Consider the following 13,872-nt stretch of genomic DNA (forward strand, 5'->3'; position numbering starts at 1 on the left):
CGTTATATAACTGAGGGATACCATAATCAATTAATTTACGGAAAGAAACTCGGCGAGTTACCTCCAAAGGGCCTAACCTATAGCCCCTCTTTTCTTGCCTCCAACGTTTTTTCCTCTTCTTTCTTTCACTTTTCTAGAGGTAAAGATGAAGAGATGATTCCGAAGACATCGTAAGATACATATATACATATACACGTGGTTTTGGAACACCATAGATAATTAATTCATGGAGGAAAATTGGAAAACTTACCTTAAACTTCTCAAACCATGGCTGCCTCTTCCTCTCACGTTTTCTCTCTATTCTCTTGGCTGATTTTGGATAAAGAACAAGTTAAGAGTCACATAATACATATATATATGAGGTGACACGTGTCGTCCCTAAAGGTGAGATGTGTCAATCGTTTAATGGGCTACCTCAACCATGCAGCCAATAAGGTGCTGCCACATGGCAGTGGGGTCGACCTCACCTAAGCAGGTGGGTCACCTACTTGACCCCAAGCAGGTGGGTCACCTGCCTGCTTAAGGTGCTGCCACGTGTCACCTGCCTAGGCTGCCACGTGTTAGTTTTTTTCTCCCTCATTGGTTCTTCATCTCATCTTATTTTAAGAACCCATGTAATCCTTGCTACGTAAGCTTGGTATGTCCTCCAGTAGCTGAAGTATATAAGACTTTTACATTAATAACTTAAGTAGGTAAATCGATCCCTACAACTCATTACTTGGCCTCCAATTCCCTCCGGATTCTTATGACTTCATTTCTAACCTTCTCTACTATGGGGTATCACATTCTCCCTTCCTTAGAGTCGTTAGATAGTGTCGTAGCGTATCCGGCTCATATGATAATGTCTAAGAAACTTATGAGACATTCCGAGTTTAAAAGTGTGGGGTGTAACATCCTTCCTCCTTTTAGAACATTCGTCCCCGAATGTTAAACAAAACTTTCCTTAGCACCTTATACAAATCGTAGGGAGATTTTTTTACTGTTATCATAACACATACTTCCATCCAAGTTCTTAATATCTGTGTTTCAGGAGTTAGGGTTACTTGTAGACATCAGGAACATGTGCGAATACTTGTGTGTCATGTTCTCTTCAGCTTCTCCGGTCATCCTCTTTCTGGTTTTGGGTTTGCCACCATATCTTGATGGAAGGCACGTATTTAGTCCACAATCTTCTAGTTTGTCGATCTAAGATGGCGATAGGTTGTTTCTCGTAGGATTCCATCTTATGGCACCATCTATAGAATATACCCTGGGTGGCTCGTCAGTACCCTTGCAAAGCATCCCTATCTGATGAACTGGGCGTATAGTTTCCAAATGAGGTGGTAAGCTCAACTTACCAGCCCTGTTGCCCACCTTATGAGGAACTTGATACATTCTAATATATTTTGGGTTAAGTTCTCTTTTCTAGGTGACTCCGTTAGGAACATCAAATCATTCATTTGAACTCTGAATGTCGATGTTGATTATCTGTATATCATTTCTGCCGTCTTTGGGCTTTTAGTCAATAGCTTGCTTAATCATATCAGGGCCTTTTTATCTTAGTCTTTTTAATGTCTACCCATCCAATAAGGGACTTACACGTCTTGCTCTACCAGTCATGTACGGGGCCATTGGGAGACCAGAGTGGTAGCCATTATGGTAGGTAAAATTGATAAGTGGTGGACGATCGTCCCAGTTACTCTTATAGCCAACCATATAATAGTATGCTCAGTCTGTTCAGCAGCACAAGGACAAATGTGGTACGAAGACCCATCTGTGCTCCAATCTCTTCTTGGACTGATCTCTAGACATTAATTATCATTGAAGTCCCTCTATCTGGGATATTAGCTAGGGAAACCTCACGGAACCTTATTACCTCTATGTTCTATAACTCTGCCTAATTTCAGCTGCATGGGTGCTCTTGATTAGAGGCAAATAGGCTGATTCATTAGCCTACTCACAATAACCCATATAGCACCCTACTCTTACAGAGTATAAAATAGGTGCGTATGACATTGATAATTTAGGAATTATTAGCCTCGTATAGTCCTTCTCGACTTTTTTCAAAACATTAACGGGCACTCTATCTTTTGGGTGTTGCTTCTCCTCTTTTTTTTCCAATCCTTAGTGTTGGCTGCCGAATAATGCTGTAGTCCCCTCATATAATGGCTCTCACAGTTGTTCTGTGCTTTGTCTAACATGATTTGGTATAATTCCAAAAGAATTTTGGCATACAACCTCGCTATCCTGTAGTACCCAGCTAGTTCTGCCAGTTTTACTTAAACCCTTCTTAAAACTCCCTTAACATAACTTATAGTATCCTAGGTACATAATCCCATGTAATTTCTCCGCCGCTAGTTCAGATCCTACCATCCCGCATGATCATATCAGCACTAATGCACTAAATTCCACCAGAATTTTAAAGTTAAGCGTGCTTAGGCGAGAATAATACTGGGATGGGTGACTTCCCTTGGAAGTCTTCGTGTCGCATTTCACTGCAATCCTTGCAATAATGTGTGGGGCACTCAACTTAGCCCAAGATTTACCTTAGCGTCATCTCGCTTGTCCCACCTGGTCACACTTCTTCCCTTTTCCCTATTCATTTTGTGTTCTTCCCATCTTTTATCACAGGAGGCCTTCTATTCTTTTGTCCTTCATTATATATCTATCACAACATCATTTATAGCCAACACTTTGGCTTTTGGTCTAGCATGTTGTCATTATCCTTCGTAGTGTCTCTTGAGTTATTGCATATCCTTTCATGGTTACATTCTTTTGTTTTTTCTACGCAGTCGCCTTCTAGTGTTATGTTGTTTAGGATCTCGTCACAAACTTCTCAACGCTGCCTTATGTAGCATTCTGGCTTCCATTCAATTATTGGCGGCTTCCGAACCTTTCTAACTTGGTTCGGCAAGATATCTTATTGAAGTTTAGATGTCTATCTCAACTATATTGCCATATTAATTGCCTCCTCTTACTTTTGCCATTTTCTCATTGACTTCCCCCCTTTATAGGGTGCCTATACTTTGACCTGCTTATGCCTTGCTCTACGTCTCTATATCCTGTCTTAATTTCATTCAATCTCTTTCCCCAATCCACTTAATACTGCATCATGTCTCCATCTATTCGCATATTTTATAATCTGGCTATCCGCGTACAGAATCTTGGCTAAATCATGAAATGACGAGAACTTTTCCATACATAGTGTGACACCTCGTTTGTTACTCTGTACTTTGTTAATGGGACCCATGGGACTACTCGTCTGAGGCCACATTCTACTTATCTTCATCAAAAATTAATCAGTACTTGTAGTCGTTCCAATTTCCCTTAGGAAGTGCTAGTATTCTGACGATAACTATTTAAGGTTTTCTTGAAGTAGTGGCTTTGTCCCACCCTATATCTTTTATTTCTTGGGAAGAATAGAAGTTGCGCCATTTATTCCTTAAGTTTGCTATCCTCATCCTTTAATGGTTCCACTATTTTTGGGGCGACGTTATGTACACGCATCCTTTTTTGTATCTTAAGCTCCATGCTCTTACTGCGTTCTCAACACAGGCTTTTAACTTAGTCAATGTATACTAAGTGCGCCTTACTAGTGGTCCCACTTTGTCCCTACATCCTCGTACCACACTGTTCAAATCATACTTACATATCCCCCTTTTAGTTCGTATTAGTATTCAGTTCCTGACATCTCTTTGAGGTGCTCCTATTCGAAGCTCTTTCCCTAATTAGTCGGTGGAGAGCTATAAACTGTTATGGTAAACCATTTTCCAACCATTGTTGGAGGAAACTAGAACCGCTTAAACATAGTAGTAATTCCTTTTTTATACTCGACCTACCGAGTCTCCCTCTGAGTTTATCTTGATTTACGAACACTTATCTAATTTACAATTAGGAATTGGGGGCTTGGTATTTATCAAAAGAGTGAAGCTCAATTACTGGACATCTTACCCTTCAACCTAAACTTCTCCTTTTTTTTCCTATAGCACAATTACGATCAGAGATACTGCGATCGGAACTGTACTGCTTAGACAGACTTTTGTTTTACCAAGTAAACTTCCCTGAGTAAGGAGGGTACTTATTGACGACCTGAAGGGTACCTTTTATATCTTTAATTTTGCATCCTATGGGTACTCGGTATTAATTTCCGAGATATGTTATAAACTATGTTTTATTCCCTTGTTCGTCCCAGTGACCTAGGAGGTGAAGTATACTCTTCCTCCTTATATGTGTGCCATCTGCTTGTCTGTCCCTCATCATCTTCCTTACTTGAGTCCACAAGACATGAATAACCTAGCGACCCCTGGTTTACCGACGTCCAAGATAAGGGGCTCGAGTATGCAGTAACACTTACCGTAGAAGCTGGTCTGACATAGTGCTCCGTCATCAGAGCAACTGGAGTGGCTTTCGAAATAGCTTCCCAGGTCATCGGATATTCTGGGGCTATCGTCGTTGGGCCTTCCAAGGAATCAGCCTTACTAGTATACTGGAAGTCCTCTGAAAGATCGGTCTCGATCGAATAATTGGGGTCCTCCGAGGTGTCAATCTCAATAGAATAGCTCATACTCTTCCTGCTCGGTCTTGGAGCCAGAGATCTCGGTCTCAAAGGCACCCTGGGGGCCTTTTCCATATCCCCTTCACTGTCTGGAGCTGGTTTTTCCATCCTTTACCCCGATCTGTACATATCTATAAGAAAATACATCAAAAACAATCTCCACTTTAGAGACATTACCGTACACATAACAGTTTATTAAGGAGGGATTGTCCTAATGACACAGATCTATCGCACGATCTTCGATATGAAAGAAAGGTTATATCATAAATGCCTTATAGCTTCCTATTTATAGATGTGGTGTGCAACACATCGATAACCAAGACTCTACTAGACACGGTCTCCAGACACTCCAAGGACAAACTGCTTTGATACCACTTCTGTCACGACCCAACCCCGTAGGTCGATAACACTTTCATAAAGTTGTAGCCCTTTTCGACTGTATCACAACATGAAAGGGCACGTTAGCTGACAAGGCTGCCATAGCATAATAATATACTTCATATATCATATAGACCCAGCTGAATCCAACTAATATACACAACCCACATATACATGTCTACAGACCTCTATAAATATCAACGACAATATATGGTGGGACAGGGCCCCCGCCGTACCCCTGAACAGATAAAACAATTTTATACATCAATGGTCCATGTCAATAACTAGGCTCAGATATAATAGAGCCTCTTCCAACTGAGTTGAGCGGAATCATAAGCTGATGGACTCCCAAAACCTGTATCAATACCTGCGGGTATGAAACGCAGCCCCCCAAAGAAAGGGGGGTCAGTACGATATATTTACTGAATATGTAACACACAACATAATACAACTGGAGGCATATCTGAAGTAGAGAAGCAGGGGCTAAAATATCAAAATTGGGAACTTGTACCTGTACTCTGTGAATTATAAAGGCATGCATGCTCAAATTATACAATATAGCCGGCCCTTTCACGGATCCGGTGAATCATATCTGTAGGACCATCATAGGCCCGATGCCATCCCCTTATTACAATACATCATCATATATATATACATACGTACCCGGCCCTTTAGTGAGGGGCTCGGTGGACAATGCAGTGAGTTGTGCATGATAATGTACCCGTACTGGGACTCGGTAAAAGAAGGGTTATAGTATACACGAGTAGAATAGTGAGTAACTATATGCAATTTAAATCATTATCAGAGACTCGACAAAAAAGGAAAGTTAAGCTTTGGCCTAAGGACCCTAGTAGTGGTGTAGTCATCTCGAGTGTCCTCTAGATGCCATTATGGGTTGTCTCAATTATAATCACGAGGACCCTTGACATGTATTAATATAGGGCCAAATCGTTTATGGAATCAGAAATACTTGTTACCTTATAGTCTTTAGAACGTAGAGCTTGTACATTTGTTACCTCTTTAACGTATAAAGGTTTCTAGGGAAATAGTTCAACTACTGTAGGAGTTTAATATTCAAAAGTAAATAAGAGATGTTTAAGAATGGAGTTACCCCAAAGCACAGATCATATTCAACTTACAACTAAGGCAAAGACATGCCCAAAAGAAGAAAGAGAATAAGCTCTATGTAGTCTGTACTTTCCTTCAGGTGATTTGCATATACATATTTCATACCCAGCCCATTATGGGGATCGGTGAACCACTATGGCATCATAATCTCATTTTCTTACCAAATACATATCAAGGGAAATGAGAGATAGTTGTACGTACTTATACCAAAACATGCCAAGAGAAAGCTTTACATACCTTTTGTGAGTTACTCTTTATCCCGTTCGCCTCTCCGTCCTTTGAACCTATTCAACATGAAATTAATACGAATATCAACCACTATTAGGTTTCCATCATCTTAGGTTGCACCTTATCATTCCTGGAATCTATTTCCTTGCCCTTCTCTTCGACTAGTTCTTTAATTAGGTAAGGCGTTAACGATAATTGGGCAGCACCTCCCCTATAATGTGCCCTATCCGAATTTCCAATTCCACTCCTAATACCTAAAGCCAACCAACAACAACAATCTGCAACATACGTTTAGGCAATTCACACCAACAATATACAACATAACCTCTAAACGACTTGCTCGAAATTACGATGTAAAAATAGGGCGTCTAGCTTTTATTTTGTAACCCCATAAATTATACGAAACAAGGGGGGTCATGTGGCTGCAACCATCAACACCCAAACCCATTTTTGAATACACTTAGGCCCTGCAACATCCCCCCACACACCTGCAACAGCACACCACAAGCCCAACACTTCATTTCGACGACAATTTAACTATAGCGACTACAATTTGGATTGTCTCCCACGTCAAGCATTCTTATATCATTTTTACGTTTCCAGCCACACCACAAGGCATATAACACACTCCATAACAACACCATAAAGTTCAAATTAAAAGGAGAAACCTTACCTTACCCGAAATAGGCCACAATCTGCCAAGACGAGCCTCAGAACTTCTCTAGACACGCTAAAATTATGTGGACTGTTTGTATGACTTCCTTGCTGCCCCAAATTGGAATTTCTTGTTATTAAACATCTTTATATAACTTTGGGATACCATAATCAATGAATTCACCGAAAGAAACTCGGCGACTTACCTCCAAAGGGCCTAACCTATAGCCCCTCTTTTCTTGCCTCCAACGTTTTTTCCTCTTCTTTCTTTCACTTTTCTAGAGGTAAAGATGAAGAGATGATTCCGAAGACATCGTAAGATACATATATACATATACACGTGGTTTTGGAACACCATAGATAATTAATTCACGGAGGAAAATTGGAAAACTTACCTTAAACTTCTCAAACCATGGCTGCCTCTTCCTCTCACGTTTTCTCTCTATTCTCTTGGCTGATTTTGGATAAAGAACAAGTTAAGAGTCACATAATACATATATATATGAGGTGACACGTGTCATCCCTAAAGGTGAGATGTGTCAATCGTTTAATGGGCTACCTCAACCATGCAGCCAATAAGGTGCTGCCACGTGGCAGTGGGGTCGACCTCACCTAAGCAGGTGGGTCACCTACTTGACCCCAAGCAGGTGGGTCACCTGCCTGCTTAAGGTGCTGCCACGTGTCACCTGCCTAGGCTGCCATGTTTCACTTTTTTTCTCCCTCATTGGTTCTTCTTCTCATCTTATTTTAAGAACCCATGTAATCCTTGCTACGTAAGCTTGGTATGTCCTCCAGTAGCTGAAGTATATAAGACTTTTACATTATTAACTTAAGTAGGTAAATAGAGTCTTACAACTCATTACTTGGCCTCCAATTCCCTCCGGATTCTTATGACTCCATTTCTAACCTTTTCTACAATGGAGTATCACATTCTCCCTTCCTTAGAGTCGTTAGATAGTGTCGTAGCATATTCGGATCATACGAGAATGTCAAAGGAACTTATGAGACATTCCGAGTTTAAAAGTGTGGGGTGTAATAGGTGGGTTGTTTTAAGATGTTATTAATTGATGCATTTCCATTACCCTTATGAATGCTAGCATTGTTTTAAATTATTTGAATGTTGAACAAAGTTAGCCCACCTAGTTTTATTATGTTGCAATAAAGTTGAATTGAAAGCTTGAATCCAAAATAAAAGTTCATGAATGCAATTGTTTATGATAAAATGGAGTCTTATGAGATGAAAGAATGATTGAATGATGATGAAAGGGCCTCTAGGGCAAATAATTTACTCTATGTGATTAGGGAAATTCTCACATATTAAATAAAAGAAAGGTTTTAATGAGCTATTCTACTGGATGATGTTTTGATGATTTAAAGTTATGTAAACGATTATGTTCCTATTATATAAACTATTTTATGAAATTTGACTTAGCACTGAATGAAAAATGTAGATGGGGACTCGACCTAAGGGGTCTTTAACCAAAGTATCATTTTGCATTAACTATGTACAAATATAGGAGCCCTTGTAGGCTTAGGCTAGTGGATGCACATATAGACGTTAAAGTTAAAGCTAAAGAAAATGAATGAAGTTGAAGGAGTTCTACCCGGCAACTAGAATTCCCGTGCCAATGCAGGAGGATTTTTGGATTCTATGTAATATATCGCATGTTCTTAAATGTCGATTACGGTACTCTTCCCACAAAATAAATAGTTCAAATTCTACGTACATGATTGATTATGCTTGCATCGTAATATGTTTTATATTACATAAATGTTCTAATATTTCTTAAATGTTCATGCATGCCTACATACTTGGTACATTCAAAGTACTAACACATACTCTTTTGCCTATATTATATCACCATATAGAGACCGACGTTGCTCCAGATTCACCTCCTCCTGGTTAGTTTGATCATTGAAGTCTACTACCTTTGTGAGTTCCCTAGTTTTGAGAACAACATATCATTTCCTTTTCTAGGTTATGACTTATATAGAATTTATGTTATCTTTTTGTTCTTTTGACACTTCATTTGAGGGTGAGCTAGTGACATGTATTAACCCCTACAAAGTCTATGATGTAGATGGATTGTTGGACATGTAAAAGTAAAGTTGGTCTATTTTGACTCTCAATTGAATGTTTACCTAAGCCCCATTTCCCCCTCCCCTTTTTTTATTTTTGTTGTTATTGAATGACATTACCTACGAAAAGCAAGATGAATGTTAAGAGGCTTAGGAAAGGTACCTCCGAGTGTCTTATTTATCGTGTCACTTCTAGGCCCTAGGCTTGGGTCACGACAAACTCTGTATCAGAGCTCGAGGTTTTGAATTGGTTCTCTGAATCCAACATACCGCATTGAATAGAATGTTATTCATGATTGTGAAGCATGCTACAACTATGAATACAAGAGTAGGAAAACTAGGAAAGTTTTCACTTATTTCAAATCCATGTCTTACCCTAATCATTCCTAATACTTCCTCTAAGTAACACATCATTTTACGTCATCTAGATTATGCCTCTTCAAGGGTTGATGATGAGGACCAAGCTCCTTTTATTCCCAAAGCTCCACTTTATGAGGAGGGAGTGATGGTACCAAAGTAGACGAGGACCCTATGGAGTTTATCGATGAGGTCTAATGAATTATGGCTATCATGGGTGTGGTATAGTTTGGGGAGAGGCAGGCATCAACCCTCCTCATGAAAAGGTCGATCCTGTGGCTGACCAACTCAAGGGTGTAGCAAGGGTTTGGTATGAGCAATGGGTCATTGAGAGGGATGGAGAGAGTTTATCAAATGGAAAGAATTCAAGGGAGCCTTCCTAGTCCACTTCTTTCCCTTAGAGCCAAGGGAGGCAAAGATCCAAGAGTTCATCAATCTTTACCAAAAGAGTATGAATGTGAGGGAGTATGCCCTCAAATTCACCAAATTATCTATGTATGCTCCGTTCATAGTGTTACACCCTACACTGTTGAGCTCGGAATATCTCTTAAGCTTTCTAGAAGTTATCATGTGAACCAGATAAACTACGACACTATCAAACAACTCCAAGGAAGGGAGAATGTGATGCCCCATAGTAGAGAAGTTGGAAATAGGGTCGTGAGAAGTCAAAGGAGTTGGAGGCCAAGTAATGAGTCGTAGGACTCGATTTACCTACATAAGATACTAAATTAGAAGTCTTGCATACTTGATCTACTGGAGTATATACCAAGCTTATGTATCAAGGAATACACGGGTTCTTAAAATAAGATGAGATTACGAACCCACAGGAAAGAGAAGAAGATGACACGTGGCAGCCTAGGAAGGTGCCATGTGGAAAAAAGTAACCCACCTTCTTGGAGTTAAGTAGGTAACCCACCTACTTGGGGGTGGGCCCACCAAGGACACGTGGCAGCCCCTAACTTGTTGCATAGCTACGTTGGTCTAATAAGGGTTGGACATGTGTTACCCTTAGGGGATGACACGTATCACCTCCAAACACACCCTATATATGTATGATATGTGACTAAGTACATTATTGATCCAAAATTCAGCCAAGAACAAGAGAGAAAATGTAATAGAAAGAGGCAACCATGGCTTGAAAAGTTCAAGGTAAGTTTTCCAATTTTCCTCCGTGAATTAATTATATACGGTGTTCCTCAACCAAGTGGGGGGATGTATATATGTACCTTATGATGTCTAAGGAACCATATCATCAGCTTTACACCTGGAACCAATAAGAGAAAGTTGAAGGAAAACGTTGGAGGCAAGGAAAGGAGGGCTACGGGTTTGGTCTCCAAAAGGTAAGCCCCCAACTTTCGTTCTGTGAATTAATTATTTAAGGTATACCAAAGATATATAATGGTGTTTAAGAGAATAAAATCATTATTTGGGGAAGCACAGAAGGGACACAAGCAATCCACTCTATTTCAGCATATCAAGAAGTTTTCCGAGACTATTTTGGCGACTTTTAGCCAATTTCGGGTAAGGTAAGGTTTCTCCTTTCAATTTGGATTTTATGGTGTTTTTATGTAGTGTGTTAAAAGGCCTATAGGTGTCTGAAAATGTGAAAATGTCATAGAAATACTTGACGTCGAAGACAATCTAAATCGGAGTCGTTATAGTTGAATTGTCGTCGAAGTAAGGTGTTGTGCTTGTGGTGTGCTGTTGAAGGTTTGTGGGGGTGTGTTGCAGGGAATAAATGTATACTAAAAAGGTTGTGGGTTATTATGGTTGCAGCCACACGACCCCTCATTTTGTATAATTAAAGGTTTTGCAAAATAAAGGCTAGACACCCTATTTTGGTATCGTAATTTTGAGTAAGTTGTTTGGAGTTTATGTTGTATATTGTGGGTGTGAATTACTTAAACATATGCTGCAGGTTGTTTTTTTGGTTGGCTTTTGTTTTTAGGGATCTAATTGAAAATTTGGATAGGGCACGTTATAGGGGAAGTGCTGCCCAATTTTCATTAACGCCTTAGCTAATTAAGGAACTAATCGAGAATGCGAATGAGGGGTTGAGTTATATGAATACTCATGTGTAGCCTAAGGTGATGGAAAGCCAAGGGTTGTTAATACTCATATTTGTTTTCTGTTACTTAGGTAAAAACAACGATGAGACGAACGGGATAAGAAGTAACACATAATAGGTATGTGAAACAATCTTTTCCTTCTTTTGGCATGTCTTAGATGTAGACTATGGATGATGTACGTTTTGGTGCAACTTCATTCTTAAGTTATGAATATGACTTTAGGACTCTTGATCACTTTCGGATGTTAAGACTCTTAAAGTAGATAAACTCATATTCCTCGAGTCTTCTATGCGACTGTATAGTGATTGATTAGACAAACTCTTTTTTTAATAGAGAAAGATTCTGAAATAACCAATGCTTAGGCTTCTATAAGATATTTCACATTGGTAAATGTCTAAGATTTCCAAAACGCCTTTTTACATAGTCCTTGGTGACATTTAGAAGGTATACGTCAGATACTTCCTACCCTGACCTCTAAGTGAGGGTTCGCTTGATGACTTCGTTGAGTCTCAGATAATGATTTAAACTGTGTTTTGTTTCCCACTACTCTATTCGTGTATACTTTAACACTTCTTCTCCAAGTCCCGGGCCGGTTATCAGATTCAGATACAATTCTACTGCATTATCCACTGAGTCCCTCACTAGAGGGCTAGGGCATATATGTATATATGTGATGATGTGATGATGTATTGTAATAAGAAGGTGATGGATCTACAGATATGCTTAACCAGACCCCTCATAGGGCTGGCTATATTGAAAATTTGAGCATGCATGATTTTAATTTCCCAGGTATAGGTTGTTGATTTGATAATTTATCCCCTGCTTCTCTATTTCAGATATACTTCAAGTTGTGATATGTTATCTTTTACGTACTCAGTACATATGTCATACTGACCCCTTTTTTTGGGGGGGGGCTAGATTTTATGCCTGCAGGTACAAATACAGGTTTTGGGAGTCCGTCAACTTAGGATTTTGCTCAGCTCAGTTGGAAGAGGCTTCAATGTATCAGAGCCTAGTTTTTGGCATTAGCCGTTGATGTATAGTATTGTTTTGTTATTCAAGGGTAGACGGCGGCCCTGTCCCGCCATATGTTGTCATTAATATTATAAGAGGTCTATAGACATGTATATGTGGGTTGTGTATGTTAGTTGGTTCAGCTGGGTCTACCAAATGTATGGTACATGTTGTTATGTTATAGAAGCCTTTTCGGCTTGTGTTCCCTTTCATGATGTGATAAAATGAAAGAGGCTATCAGTTTATGAAAATGTTATCACCCAATAGGGTTCGGTTGCATGGTATTATGTTAATTATATTTTGACTTGACCACAGTTGATAGATACGTATACAGGGGTTCAGATCGGACCTCAATTGCGGCCTATGGGGTTGGGTCGTGACACAAAGTCTATCCATCAGTCTGAGGGTAAAGTAGTGTACGAAGGCTTATCTGTCTTCTTAGTTTCTTCACGGACTGACTTCGGTAGTGAACTTAACTTGGGCTCCTTTATCTAGGATAGCAGCTATGAGGACTCGGTAAGGTCCTACCCCCTTTACCCTATAATTTCACACCTTCTCGGCTAAGTAGGTTGCCTTTGATTGAAGGAGAATGGGCTAATATTGTTACTCTGCCGGTAACATTCCCTCCATAGTCATCTATCCATGGAATGCGAAGTGAGTCCTGTAGCCAAGGTTGTATGTTGGAATCTTTGACCTCGTGTTTAACTTCCTGCATTCTTTAAATGACATCAATATGTACCCTTACCTTTTGGGTTTTGCTTTTTCCCCCTCAGAGGTAGTTCCCAAGTGGTGCCTTTTGGGTTTTTCTTTTTGCCCCTCACAGGTGGTTGCAGAGTGGTATCGAAATTCCCTTACCCACTGGCTTATATAGTCGTTCTGTGGTTTGCCTATCATTAATTGGTGTTACGTTGAAGAACTGTGGCATACAAGTGTGACATCAGTTAGTAATCAGCTAATCCTGCTTGTGTTACTTAAGCCCCTTTTATAATTTGCTTAACATAATTTATAATAATCTAGGTACATAATCTCATGTCGTTCCTCCGCCGCTAGTTCATACTCTTCCAACTCGCGCGATAATACTAGTATTAACGCACTAAATTCTACCCTAATTTTAAAGTTAAGCGTGCTTAGGCGAGAGTAATACTGGGATGGGTGACCTTCCTGGGAAGTCTTCGTGTCGCATTTCATTGCAATCCTTGCAATAATGTGCGAGGCACTCAACTTAATCCAAGATTTACCTTAGCATCGTCTTGCGAGTCTTCACGTTTCATTCTGGCCCTACCAGCAACAAAAGGAGATGCATATACGATCTAGTGGAATCTGGGTTTATTAACGTAGATGTATTATGGAAGAAGATTTATAATGTACATGTAGCCATATTTGGTGGCGCTCTCGATCTTGTCTGCTAGATAAAGCATGAATACGACTCAA

At 39.8% G+C, this 13,872-nt stretch overlaps 1 pseudogene; it reads left to right on the forward strand.

Annotated features, from left to right (window-relative positions):
- The first annotated feature begins 13,507 nt into the window (after positions 1-13,507).
- LOC129901809 (5S ribosomal RNA) lies at positions 13,508-13,627 on the forward strand (annotated as a pseudogene).
- Positions 13,628-13,872: the final 245 nt, after the last annotated feature.

The sequence above is a fragment of the Solanum dulcamara genome, chromosome 8 (genome assembly GCF_947179165.1).
Source record: "Solanum dulcamara chromosome 8, daSolDulc1.2, whole genome shotgun sequence".
Lineage (NCBI taxonomy): Eukaryota > Viridiplantae > Streptophyta > Magnoliopsida > Solanales > Solanaceae > Solanum > Solanum dulcamara.